Raw genomic sequence first — 11458 nt, 5'->3', positions numbered from 1 at the left:
GCATTGTAGATGCGGAGAAAGCAAAATACGTTTGCCATGCAATGCCGCAAATGAAAACTCACACAGAGGGAGGGAGGGAAATGTGAAAGATCTGAGGCAGACGTGTTCTTTGGTTAGGGGTGGGGGAGCAATTCTACTGAGTTCACATTTAAAGGTGAACCTACCTAATTTGCATTTTTCAGGGGTGGGAAATGCATGGGCTGAAACACAGATAACATTTGAAATTTGCACTAGTCCAAATTTTGTGGCTGAACAACACAACAAGAACAGCAACAGTGTTATCATTGGTACTCTGCCCATCTGACTGCATTGGCCGCATGCCAAAGAAATGCATATATTTGGGAGGAAATTGCATGAAAACACAGACTTACAGAGGAACTTTGAGTACTTTGTACCTACTAGCCCATTTACAGCAGGGTGGTTGCATGTGAGAGGGCCTCCCACCCCATATAGTGGAATATGCTCTGTTAGAAGGCCTTGCTCAGTGGGTAGAGCATGAGATTCTTAATCTCAGGTTCATGGGTTCTAGCCCCACGTTGGGCCAAAAATTCCTATATTGGACTAGATGACCCTCGTGGTCCCTCCGAACTCTACAATTCTGATATTCTCTAGGGTCTACTTTTCATCCAGGTCTTGGGTGGCCGAGGAAGAAAGCGGAATGAATTTCCCTCTTCTGAAGTGCTATTGTTACTTTGTTGTTTTAAAATTGTGTTTTTAGAGGGTGCTTTTTATTTTGGAATCTGTTTGCTTGCTTGTTTGTTTGAACCCCCTCCCAAAGGAGCCCTGGGTGGCAAGCAGCAAGTGATAAAACAATAACGACGCCTTGAAAACATCTTTAAATGCTTAAATTGAATGATGTCTTAATTGCGGTTTTGATGTTGTGTGTATCCCGCCGTGGGGCCATATGGCGAAGGGTGAATTATTCATAGAAGAAAGCAAACATGCATGCATGTAACTTGCCTGGGATGGGTGTGTGGGGACGGATCCTGCCCCTCGATGCATCTCTGCCTTTCCATCCACATGCACACACCACCCCCTGGCTGGGTCTCACAAACAGTGCCATGGGGCCCCCTTTCGAAGAGGATCCCACCTTTTTGAAACTCTGTCCTCTTGACTCCATCAAGACAACTTCTGCACAACTACTGACAAGGCTTCTCTGGATGTAGACAATGGCCTACGAACCTAATCAGATGAATAATGAGAGGCTAAAAGGAATTGTAAACAGGGGAGGAGGCTGTCCACTAAAAGTTGGAGTCATCCTTATGCTGGGAGAATTCCGTCCCCCTCCCGGGGGGGGGGGGTGCATATTTGCCATACCCTCCTCCCCTGGAAGAAGAGGAAAGATAGTCTCTTCCATAGAGGTGGGTAGCAAGCACCATGTGGGGGGTTTGGCCCTATAAGAGAAAGAAGAGATCAGGCTATTTAAGCCTGTTCCACCCTGCACTCTCACCTCTTGCCTTTTTGGACACCCTGCCTCCTGTAGCTGTATGGGTTTTGCTAGTTGCTCCTTTTTTTTTTCTTTTTTTGGGAGACTGAATGGGATCTTGGAGTGTTGGAAACTAATTGGCTGGTGTCTCCTCTGCTTCACCTACTTCACACTGGGAGACGTTTTCTAAGGGACTGGAGAGGAATTTAAGAATGTAGCAGCTCAGGCATAGGCAAACTCGGCCCTCCAGATGTTTTGGGACTACAACTCCCATCATCCCTAGCTAACAGGAGCAGTGGCCGGGGATAATGGGAACTGTAGTCTCAAAACATCTGGAGGGCCGAGTTTGCCTAGGCCTGATGTGGCTTATTGGCATGTGGTTCAGAAGAGTGTGCAGATTTAAGGAAACATTGGCTCAATATCTGTGCCAGTTTGGGGGTTTGGCCTGTCAGGTGCATTGGGGTCAACGTTGGCCAACGGGAACATAGTGCACATGTGGGGTCATGCACCCAAGGTGCACGCAGCCTAGGGTGGGGTGAGGAGTTTGTCAAACTTTGCAGTGTGACCACAGCAGGGCCGCCCTGTGACATTTTGACATCTGGACTTCCGGGTTAGCGCCATCGGCGAAATGGCGGAGTTCCTCCAACCGGAGGAACTGTCTCCGTGGAAACTGGGTCTACCCGCCGCGGCGAAGGTGGGGACCCGCTAGAAATCCCAGGTGGAAGAAGCCTGGGAACGTGGGGTTCGGCAGAGCACCAGGAGCGCCTCCCCTATTCGCGGGGAACCCCATTTTGGGGCTCCGGAGCGAAGGAGGGTGATCGGCACGGTGCTGCGAACTGACTGCTATTTTCATGGAGGGAAGCCGCATTGCCATTGCCGGAGAGCGCTGACTTTTTCCTGTCGACAATTGGATTCTAAACAAGTACCCGTGAGTAGAAACGGAAAATTGGATCAAGAAATATTTTAATTTGGCACCGAAGTGGGAAAGTCCAAAACAGGAAGTCCGCCTTCCGCTTTCTGTAAATAGACTGAAGCAAAAATCTTGTAAGCTAATAGCCTGGAAAGTCGCTTTACAAAGGTCGAAATTTCCTTCATTTATAACCATTAAAACCCCCTTGGAAGCAGGAGAAAAGAGGGGGGAATTAAACTGTTCAAGCCTGCTGGAGAGGGAGTAAAGGAAAATAAGTTTCCACCGTCTCAAACCTGGGAACAGGGTGCCAGAGACAGAAATTATGGGAGACGTTCATTGACTGTGAATGGAACATTTTGACAGATAGCAAGAAAAAAGAGAAACAAATTGATTCCACTGCTGCCTGTTGCATTCTAAAGAAACAAAATATTTGAAAACTGAAAGTAACTTTCTTTTGTTGGACATGATTTAAAAAGATGGACACAAATAGAAATTGTATCCTCTAGAGGGAGCTTGTCAAATTGTTGCTGCGGTTTACTTGGGGATTTCACAGCTGCGAGATTAACATCGTGGGACCAGACTTTGACCTTGAATAAAAATGTGTTTGGAAGAAGTTCTGGTGCTTGCTTTTTGCAAGACAAGTGCTTTGCTGGAGCAGTTGCATAAGAAGGTGGATTTGATGAATGAGAAGTTGGATTTGATGACTGTTGCAACTAGTGAATGTGGACAAATAGGGAATATTGACATAGAAATTATACAGGGACCAATCCAGGAAACTGGTTCAACTGGGCAAATGCAAGGGCAGATAATAATGGAGGAAGCTACGGTGCTACCTCAAGCAACACAAATGGTGAGATCCGAGGCCCTGCAGGAGCATAAGCCGCTGTTTTGGAAGAATGAACTTGAATTAGGCCTGAAGGAATCTGGAGCTGAGGAGGATCTCAACTTTGGAGAGATTTTGAAATATGCTGTTAAAGATCTTTTGGATTATATTGATGACTGTGGGGAGTGGGACTGTGGGGAATGGGCTGGTTTGACGTGGGGAGATGGACATGACTATGGATGGAAATTCCCCGGAGACCTACTCCCTAAGGAGAAAGGAAAGAAACTAAGAAAGAGACCAACAAAAGACAAGGAAAAGTGCAAGCATAAACAAGAAGAAAAAGATCTGCAGAAGGGGCATGGAAGAGACTTAAGAGCCTTGGATATCAGACTACCAGGTTGATGGACTAGATGGAATTGGATAATAAGGACTGACACAACCCGAGACCAGGAAGAAGGGACGTTGGATGAAAACTGGAAGAGTCTATAAAGAAAAATTTTTATTTTGGGAATTAGTGTAAAATTAATGAATATTAGGGAGAATGTTGGAATGAAATTGTCTGGCTTTAGCAGAAATGATATAAGGATAAATAAGTATTAAGTTTTTAAGTTTTAAGGTATTTTACGGTATTTTATGCTAAGATAAGGTTAAGGTATTTTATGGTAAGATAAGGTTAAATAAAGTAAGGTAAATTGAACATCAGAATATGGTGAAAGATGGATAGGATGTATAGAGTTAATTAATTGGTTATAAGATAAAATATAGAAAGGATTTGCTGAAACAATGACTGAATCAGGATACAAAAAAAGGGAGGTGTGAGGAAGTCAGGGAAATAGGCAGATGAAAGATAGGATATGGAATGACTGATTTGTTTTTAACTATTTTTCTTTTTATTTTTCTGTATTTTGTATCTTTTTGTCTTTTTGTCTTTTTTTATATTTTTATATTTCCTCTGAAATTTGAATAAATATTATTATAAAAAAAGACATTTTGACATCTGAGGTGGACCCCCAAATGGCACCTCCCTTCCCACCAGGGAAGAAGGTTTGAGGGAGGATCTACATCAGGAACAAGGGGGGGGGTGACATTGGGACCTGCTGCCCCAGTGGAACCTGCCACCTGAGGCAGTTGTCTCTCCTTGCCTCATGGCGGGGCTGCATCTGGCTTGAAGCTGGCTCAGGAAATGGGAATGATTAGATCACCCCAGTTATTGCAACTCAACCTGCCCAGGCTTGTTTGATTGGGCTATTTGTTCTGGTTACATTAACTGACAGATCCTCCAGTTGTTATCTTTTAATAAATATAACCTGTTTACCCACATTTCTGTCGTCTCGAGCCTCCTCCTGGTGCGATGGCAAAGTGTGAGGTTTAAAATCATCCTCGTCCCTCAAGGCTGCTATTAAATACCTATATATTGAAAATGAGCGATCTGGAGAGAGACACGGGTAAGAAGGCAATACAGAACAGAGGGGGTAAGCCTAATTTTAATTAACAGGAAAGCTGCAAGATAAAGCACAGAGCTTGGAGTTATAGGCTAGGGTAGTTGCATATGACTCAGCCTGTTCCAATTAAACCCAGCAAAACATCAAGGGGAAGGAGAAATGCAGCTGAAATAGATATCTGATGCATTCTTGAGTCTCAGGCTGTGTGCGCATCACTGGCTTAAAATGCAGTTGGGTCGTTCTTCTTCTCAATTCGGATCGAAGCTGGTTGGAAAGGAAGTGCATCAAAATGCAGCATTTCTTAAGAAACGACAGGATTGTGGCTAAATACTGTGCAAGTACAACTTCCCAATCGGACGTGGGTGGCGCTGTGGGTTAAACCACAGAGCCTAGGACTTGCCGATCAGAAGGTCGGTGGTTCAAATCCCCGTGACGGGGTGAGCTCCCGTTGCTCGGTCCCTGCTCCTGCCAACCTAGCAGTTCGAAAGCACGTCAAAGTGTAAGTAGATAAATAGGCACCGCTCTGGCGGGAAGGTAAACAGTGTTTCCGTGCGCTGCTCTGGTTCGCCAGAAGCGGCTTAGTCATGCTGGCCACATGACCCGGAAGCTGTACGCCGGCTCCCTCGGCCAATAAAGCGAGATGAGCGCTGCAACCCCCGAGTCGGCCACGACTGGACCTAATGGTCAGGGGTCCCTTTACCTTTACAACTTCCCAAACCATTGGCAGGAGTGCACTGGATGCAGATTAAACAGGAATAATGTGTACACAGCATCTGCTCTATGGTACTACGAAGGAGTCTCGAGGCTTGAGTGAGAATCCTGCCTTTTCCAAGGGAATGAACACCGGGCCTTAGGGAGGATTATGTTTCAGTTAAATATAGAAAGGAGACAGAAAGAGAGAGGAGTCAGATTTGCCAGGGAGCTGGTAGAATTCATTTTCACTCGAGTTCAATTAAAATCTGATGAATCCAGGGGGCTAGGGAAAGGATAAGTAAAGGTAAAGAGGAGGGGAGTTAGATAAGGAGGGTTGTCACAAAACAATGGCACTTTAAGCTGCCATCCAGATGGATTTGCTGCCTGCGTTATTTTCTCTCCCTCTCTTTCTCTCCCTCCAATTACGGATATTGTGAGAAAAATTCAGGCGCAGGCTGGCGGCATCTCTGGCTTAAAAAGCATCCTCCTATCCCTCTCCTCCCTTCCCCAGCTGCCAGCTTTGGCTCAAGCAGGGAAAATGGGAGAGGGTGGATGGGATGGAAATGTATACCTGGGGTGCTGGTAGACAGCAGCAGATATTGTTAGGAGCCAGGAAAAGAGAGGGGAAAGAAGGAGCCTTGAAAACAGATGCTCTCTCAGGCAAAACAATGTGCTTTAGGTTGTGTTTTTTTTTTTGAGGGGAGTACTATTAAAAAACCCAATTAGCACTGATCTGGCTGGGCTTTTGGCTCTTACTGATGTTTCCGCTGCCTTTTTTTTTTTTAAGAACACCATGAATTCAGTAGGAAAATAAGGAGAAACTAAGGCACAGAGCAACATTTGGCAGACACCATCCAGACAGCTGGATAGGAGCATAGCCTTACACAAAGTCAGTCCATCCACCTCAGTATTAACTTGCAGTGACACTCCAGGGTTTGAGGTTGGACTCCTTCCCATCCCTACCTGGAGATGCCAGGCATTGAACATGGGACCTCTTGCATGGTCTTCCATTGAGGGTGCTTCCAGGTGGCCTGTTTATTACACATCCATCCTGATTTGTTTGCAGGCAGATTAGCAACACTGGCTATTTTGTGAGCAAACATTCTGATTTATTGACTTTTGGTGGGGAGGCTAGAGGATGTTGCATCAAAGCAAGTGGTGCCCCACACTTTCTATAAGAACATTGTTGCCAAAATCCAGCATCACCTGAGCTCTGTGAGTGCGGCTTTCTCCTGATTGAAGTGCAGAGTGTTTGAGGACTGGGCCATTTGCAGAGAAACCAAAATGTTTGTTTACAAAGCTATTGTACCGCCAACCTTACTTTATGCTTGTGAAGCATGGGCCACTTATAAATGCTATCTCCAACTCCTTGAAAGACTCCATCAATGGTGTCTCCGAAAAATCTTACACATTACTTGGGAAGACATGTGAACCAATGCCAGTGTACTGGAAGAAGCAAAGATCACCAGTACCAAAGCAATGATTCTTCAACATCAACTTTGTTGTACTGGTCATGTTGTTTGGGTGCCTGATTATCATCTTCCAAAGCAACTATTCTGAACTTAAAAATGGAAAGCGTAATGCTGGCGGTCAACAAAAGAGGTTTAAACACTTTCTCAAGGCAAATCTTAAAAAATGTAGTATAAACACTGACAACTGGGAAACACTGGTTTGCGAGTGCTCCAATTGGAGAACAGCCTTTACCAAAGGTGTCATAAATTCTGAAGACACTTGAATTCAGGACGAAAGGGAGAAATGTGCTAAGAGGAAGGCATGCTTGGCAAACCCGCACCGTGATCAACTTCCGCCCAGAAACCTATGTCTCCACTGTGGAAGGACGTGTGGATCCAGAATTGGACTCCACAGTCACTTACAGACCCATTGTTAAGACCGTGTTCATGGAAGGCAATCTTACTCGGCTACGAGTGATCGCCAAAGAAGAAGAAGAAGAAAGAAGATAAGAACATAAAAATGTACAACTATCTTTTTGATCTGGCCAATTGCCTATCTAGTCCAGCATACTGTTGTCACTATGGGAGGCCTGCAAGCACGACCAGAGCAGAGGAGCCCTCTCCTCTCCTAAGGTCTCCAGCAACTGGTATTCAGAAGCATTACTGTCTCCAACCATGGAGGCAGAGCACAACAACCGTGGTTATCCATTGTCCTCCACGAATTTGCCCAATCTCTTTTTAAAGCCACTCCTTCCAGGGCATTGTCCCATCACTTTACTTACTGCAAACAGCCCAGTCTTTGGGGGAATTGGATTTATGACACAATAGTGCCTGCAAACCCATAATTGTGCATCCTAAATTTTTCACTATATAACTGAATTTCTTCTTAAATTCCTTCCCGGATTTTTGTTCTGCTGAAAATCAGTGAGCCATTTTTACCCGAGGTGCCTGTGGACTTTGAATCCATGTGATTAAAAGCAGATCAAGAAAAGTAGCTGCAGGGCTCTCCATTTCTCCTAGACCATTCCTGTTCAAATGAGTGGAACATCTTCTTAGAGCAGGTGGCTAAGAGGGATTACAGCCAGCTTGAATGCTCTGTTCTGGTGCAAAGCGACTGTCACTATTTGGGGATGGGATTCGGCCACATACCAGCAAATTCAAGTTGCACATTTAATGCTGATTTGGAGCACTTGTGCAATGAACCTGCTCCTCCCACCCGCCTCCCCAAAACCAGATTTTATTTTATTTTATTTTGCAAATAGGTGTGGGATAACATTTGCTTCATGCAAACCAGTTGGGATGAATGCTAAATAAACATCATCTGGAAGTCATCAAGGAGCAAATTTAAAGAGAGCCTTATTTTTCTATCCTGTCATAGAAGACTGCTGCAAAGTTGCACTCTCTGCCTTGTAGAATCTTAGAGTTGGGAGACAAATTGGGGATCATGTAGTCCAATTGCCTGCAATGCATAAATATGCAGCTGTCCCATATGGAGACTGAACCTGCATCCTTGTCCTTGTCAGCACCATGTTCTAACCAACTGAGCTTTCCAGGCTGGGTCCAAACAAGTTGTTCTGCACATGATCAAAGTATCTTTTTTCTTCTTCTTGAAGGCAACACTAGCCAAGGCAGGTATGCTTAAGCCAACGGATTCCAGCAGGTTTAATGGCACTGCCCCACAGCCCCTGGTCTGAGCAGAAATCTATGGGTTTGGGCACACAGGAGTCTACGTAAGATCAAACCCTGTCTGTGTGACTTAAGCATGCTTGCCATAAGAGGCAGGGGGCGTGTTTTGGTTCTACTGTTCATCTAAGAAAAAAATGAACAAAAAGGACAAAAATATCAGTTAAACGATGAGCATATAATCGACAAATTACCCAAAACAAATTTCCGTTCAAAATTAAGACTCAGCAGCTGCAATCCCATTCACACCAAGTTTTGATGAAGCCCCATTGAGTCCAGCGGGATTTGGTTCCAAGCAAACACCCATGGTCTGCAAAGTTGCAATCCGGTGTGCGTTTACTCAGAAGTCAACCACACTGAAAGGGATTTATGTGGGGCTGTGCTGCCAGAAGGCTGCAGCCCGTCCGGTGTACCCTTATTCATGAAGAATCCCCATTGAGTAGTCATCCCTGGAAGTGGGCTGCAAAAAAAGGCTTCGACCCTGTGCGCACTTACTTGGGAGCAAATCCCCATCGAACTCAATGGGGTTTGCTTTTGCGTAGGTGTGGATGGGTTCATCAGCTGGATTCAATTCGGCAGACTTTTTTATGCGTGGTGTGTGTGCGCGCGTTTGTGCGTTTTAACTGGCCTCCCGGCAGCAAAGGGTGCTTTAAGCCTGGGGACATACTAAACGAACCTTTTCGCCAAGATGCAGCGAGGCGCTCTGTGTGTGCGAGACACAGGCGCGCGCTCTCTCCCGCACGCGCATACACACAAATACACTCATCGCAGACCGAGAGGAAGGCAAAGAGGCGCGCACAGCCACTCAGAGGCGGCGAGCGAGAGGGACCCGGGAAGGCATTGGCGGAGAAATCGCAGTCGGGAGAGCATCACCAACCAGAGGTGGTCTTTCCACCTATTTCCCAATATCATCGAAATCTGAAAAAAGGCGAGAAAAGAGCACTGGAGAGGCGGCGAGGAGAAAGAGAGAGGAAGCGAGCGAGCGGGAGAGCAACGCAGCCAGGCTATCTAGATCGCCGAGCCCTCAAAGTGCTGGGGAAATCACTCGGCTTGTGGAGAAGGGATGCTATGATTTTTATTTTTTACCTGGGTTTCGCAGCCGTGAAATCTCCAGATCTGATCCTCGCCTCTCTCTCGTTTTCTCTTTTTGAGGGGGAGGAAATGAAAGAATAAAGATCTTTCGAAGAAACTCCTGGCACCAAAGACCTTAAGGGACTGAGAAGACCAGCTCTGGCCAAAAGAGGCTGGACAGCCCCAAACTGAAGAGCAGGCAAAAGGAGAGAGGCAGAAGAGGCAGTGTGAGAACTGGGGTAAGTGTCAACCTCTCTCCCTCCCTCCTCTCCACACCCATCCATCCCTTCGTGATTTCTCTCTGGCTGTAGTAGTTTATGAATGGCCTCTGGGCTGATTTTGGACTGTTCTGAAGGGGAGGGTTTTTTTCTGGGTTCGCGTCTTGCTGTCACTCCCCTTCCTCTTGCCCATTCTTAAGCTAATGAGTCGGCTTTGCCCGTCGGGTGGTCTTGGCTGAGAAGAAGGATTTGCTTCTTTTTGGACAAAGTTCAGGCTGGAAGGAGAGCGGCTGGCTGGCTGGCATTGCAGCTGAAATATTCCCAGGACTGAACGGTGAAAAGAGGAAGCAGGAGAATGTGAGGAAAGGGCTCCTTTTGCTGACTGCAGTTTGCTGCCTTACAAAACAAGGAGGCATGTCTAAAGTTCCCGGGCTTTCGAGATTTCCTGGCACCGAGGTTGGCAAAAAACCCCCACAGATAAAATGCATCAGAAAGCCAAACGTTTCAGTGGCTCTGGCAGGGAGCAATGTGTGTCACTGCGACTTGTGTAGAAGTTCAGGATGGGGTTTGGCTTGGGAATAAGGCAGTCTCCTCCTGAGTTAAAAGGTGATCCAAAAAAGATCGACATTTGGGGGGGGGGGAGGGCAGAGTGAGGCAAAGCTGGAATTATCTAAAAATGCACAGGTTCTATTCTGCGAAGCAGTGGCTAAGAGGATGAGCGTGGACTATTCACAGTTGGCTGAAAGAAGAGTTGAGAATGTGTTTTTTTATGGTGTTACAGCTAAATATAGTAAGTCTCACCCTTATCTGTGGAGAAATCAACATGGGCTTGTTTTGGCCAGCTCTGTCTATTCAAATCATAATCCGCTTCTTCTCCTTGAGCATAGAACTTGTGCAGTTGCCGACATCATCTATATTATATTTTAAAATGACACATAATGTGTGATTGTCACTTCAAAGTTTTCTCACTTGGGTAAACTTCCCGAAATTTTACACTGTGATGAAAGATAGCATGCAATAATTTTCTTTTTGTCTGTCATTCCCCTTCTCTCACACACATATGCAATATTATCTACAAAAGAGATCTTAAGACCCTACAAGAAAACTTTAAAGCAAACTGAAATCTCTGCAACACACTTTCCCTTAACAACCTTAACTAACAAAGCCCATGGATCTGTTTTGTATTTTTTGAGATGGAGAGTCTGAGGTTATTATTATTTTAATAAAAATAAATCAGGATAAGTAATTGAATGGTATTTGAGTATCAGTGATGGGGCAACTGATCATTTTGGAATTTCAAGAGAAATCTGTAATTATTTCAGTCAAGATGCATCACTGCCAGCTGATGACAGTACATCTGGAATGTTTGTAAGGGGAAAAGCAGTTAGGAAGTGATTTTAAATTGGGAAATGGTTGATAGAGAATTGAGTGGAAAATAGCCATCAGAAAAGGAGAAGTACGACCCCAACACGTGCTCATGCTCAACAACGCAGTGTCTTGGAGATGCTTTTTATATTAAAAAAATTACTTGGGGGTTCATTATATGTATATGCATGTAACATGTAGTTTGGCCAGATGTCCTGTGAACATTAGTGGAATGAGAAATATTTAGCCTCTTTTATACATGTATTAGTGGATTATTATTTTTTTGTTCTTGCTTCAGAGTCATGCTCATTGTTATTCCTTAAGAGTTTCTCTCTGGGTTTATTGTTCACCTGTGAGAGGCTGAACAAACTTCTGA

At 45.1% G+C, this 11458-nt stretch overlaps 1 protein-coding gene across 3 annotated transcripts in view; it reads left to right on the top strand.

Annotated features, from left to right (window-relative positions):
• The first annotated feature begins 9191 nt into the window (after window positions 1-9191).
• CNTN5 (contactin 5) overlaps window positions 9192-11458 on the top strand; it is a 669997-nt gene continuing 667730 nt past the window's right edge. For all 3 annotated transcript variants that reach the window (XM_083609589.1, XM_083609587.1, XM_083609588.1), the window contains exon 1: window positions 9192-9738. The gene's annotated coding sequence lies outside the window, so the exon portion shown is untranslated. The remainder of the gene's footprint in view (window positions 9739-11458) is intronic.

Source organism: Podarcis filfolensis (assembly GCF_964270895.1).
Source record: "Podarcis filfolensis genome assembly, chromosome: 4".
NCBI classification, from domain to species: domain Eukaryota; kingdom Metazoa; phylum Chordata; class Lepidosauria; order Squamata; family Lacertidae; genus Podarcis; species Podarcis filfolensis.
Note: the sequence above shows the minus strand (reverse complement) of the source record. Positions and strands in the feature narration are given on the sequence as shown.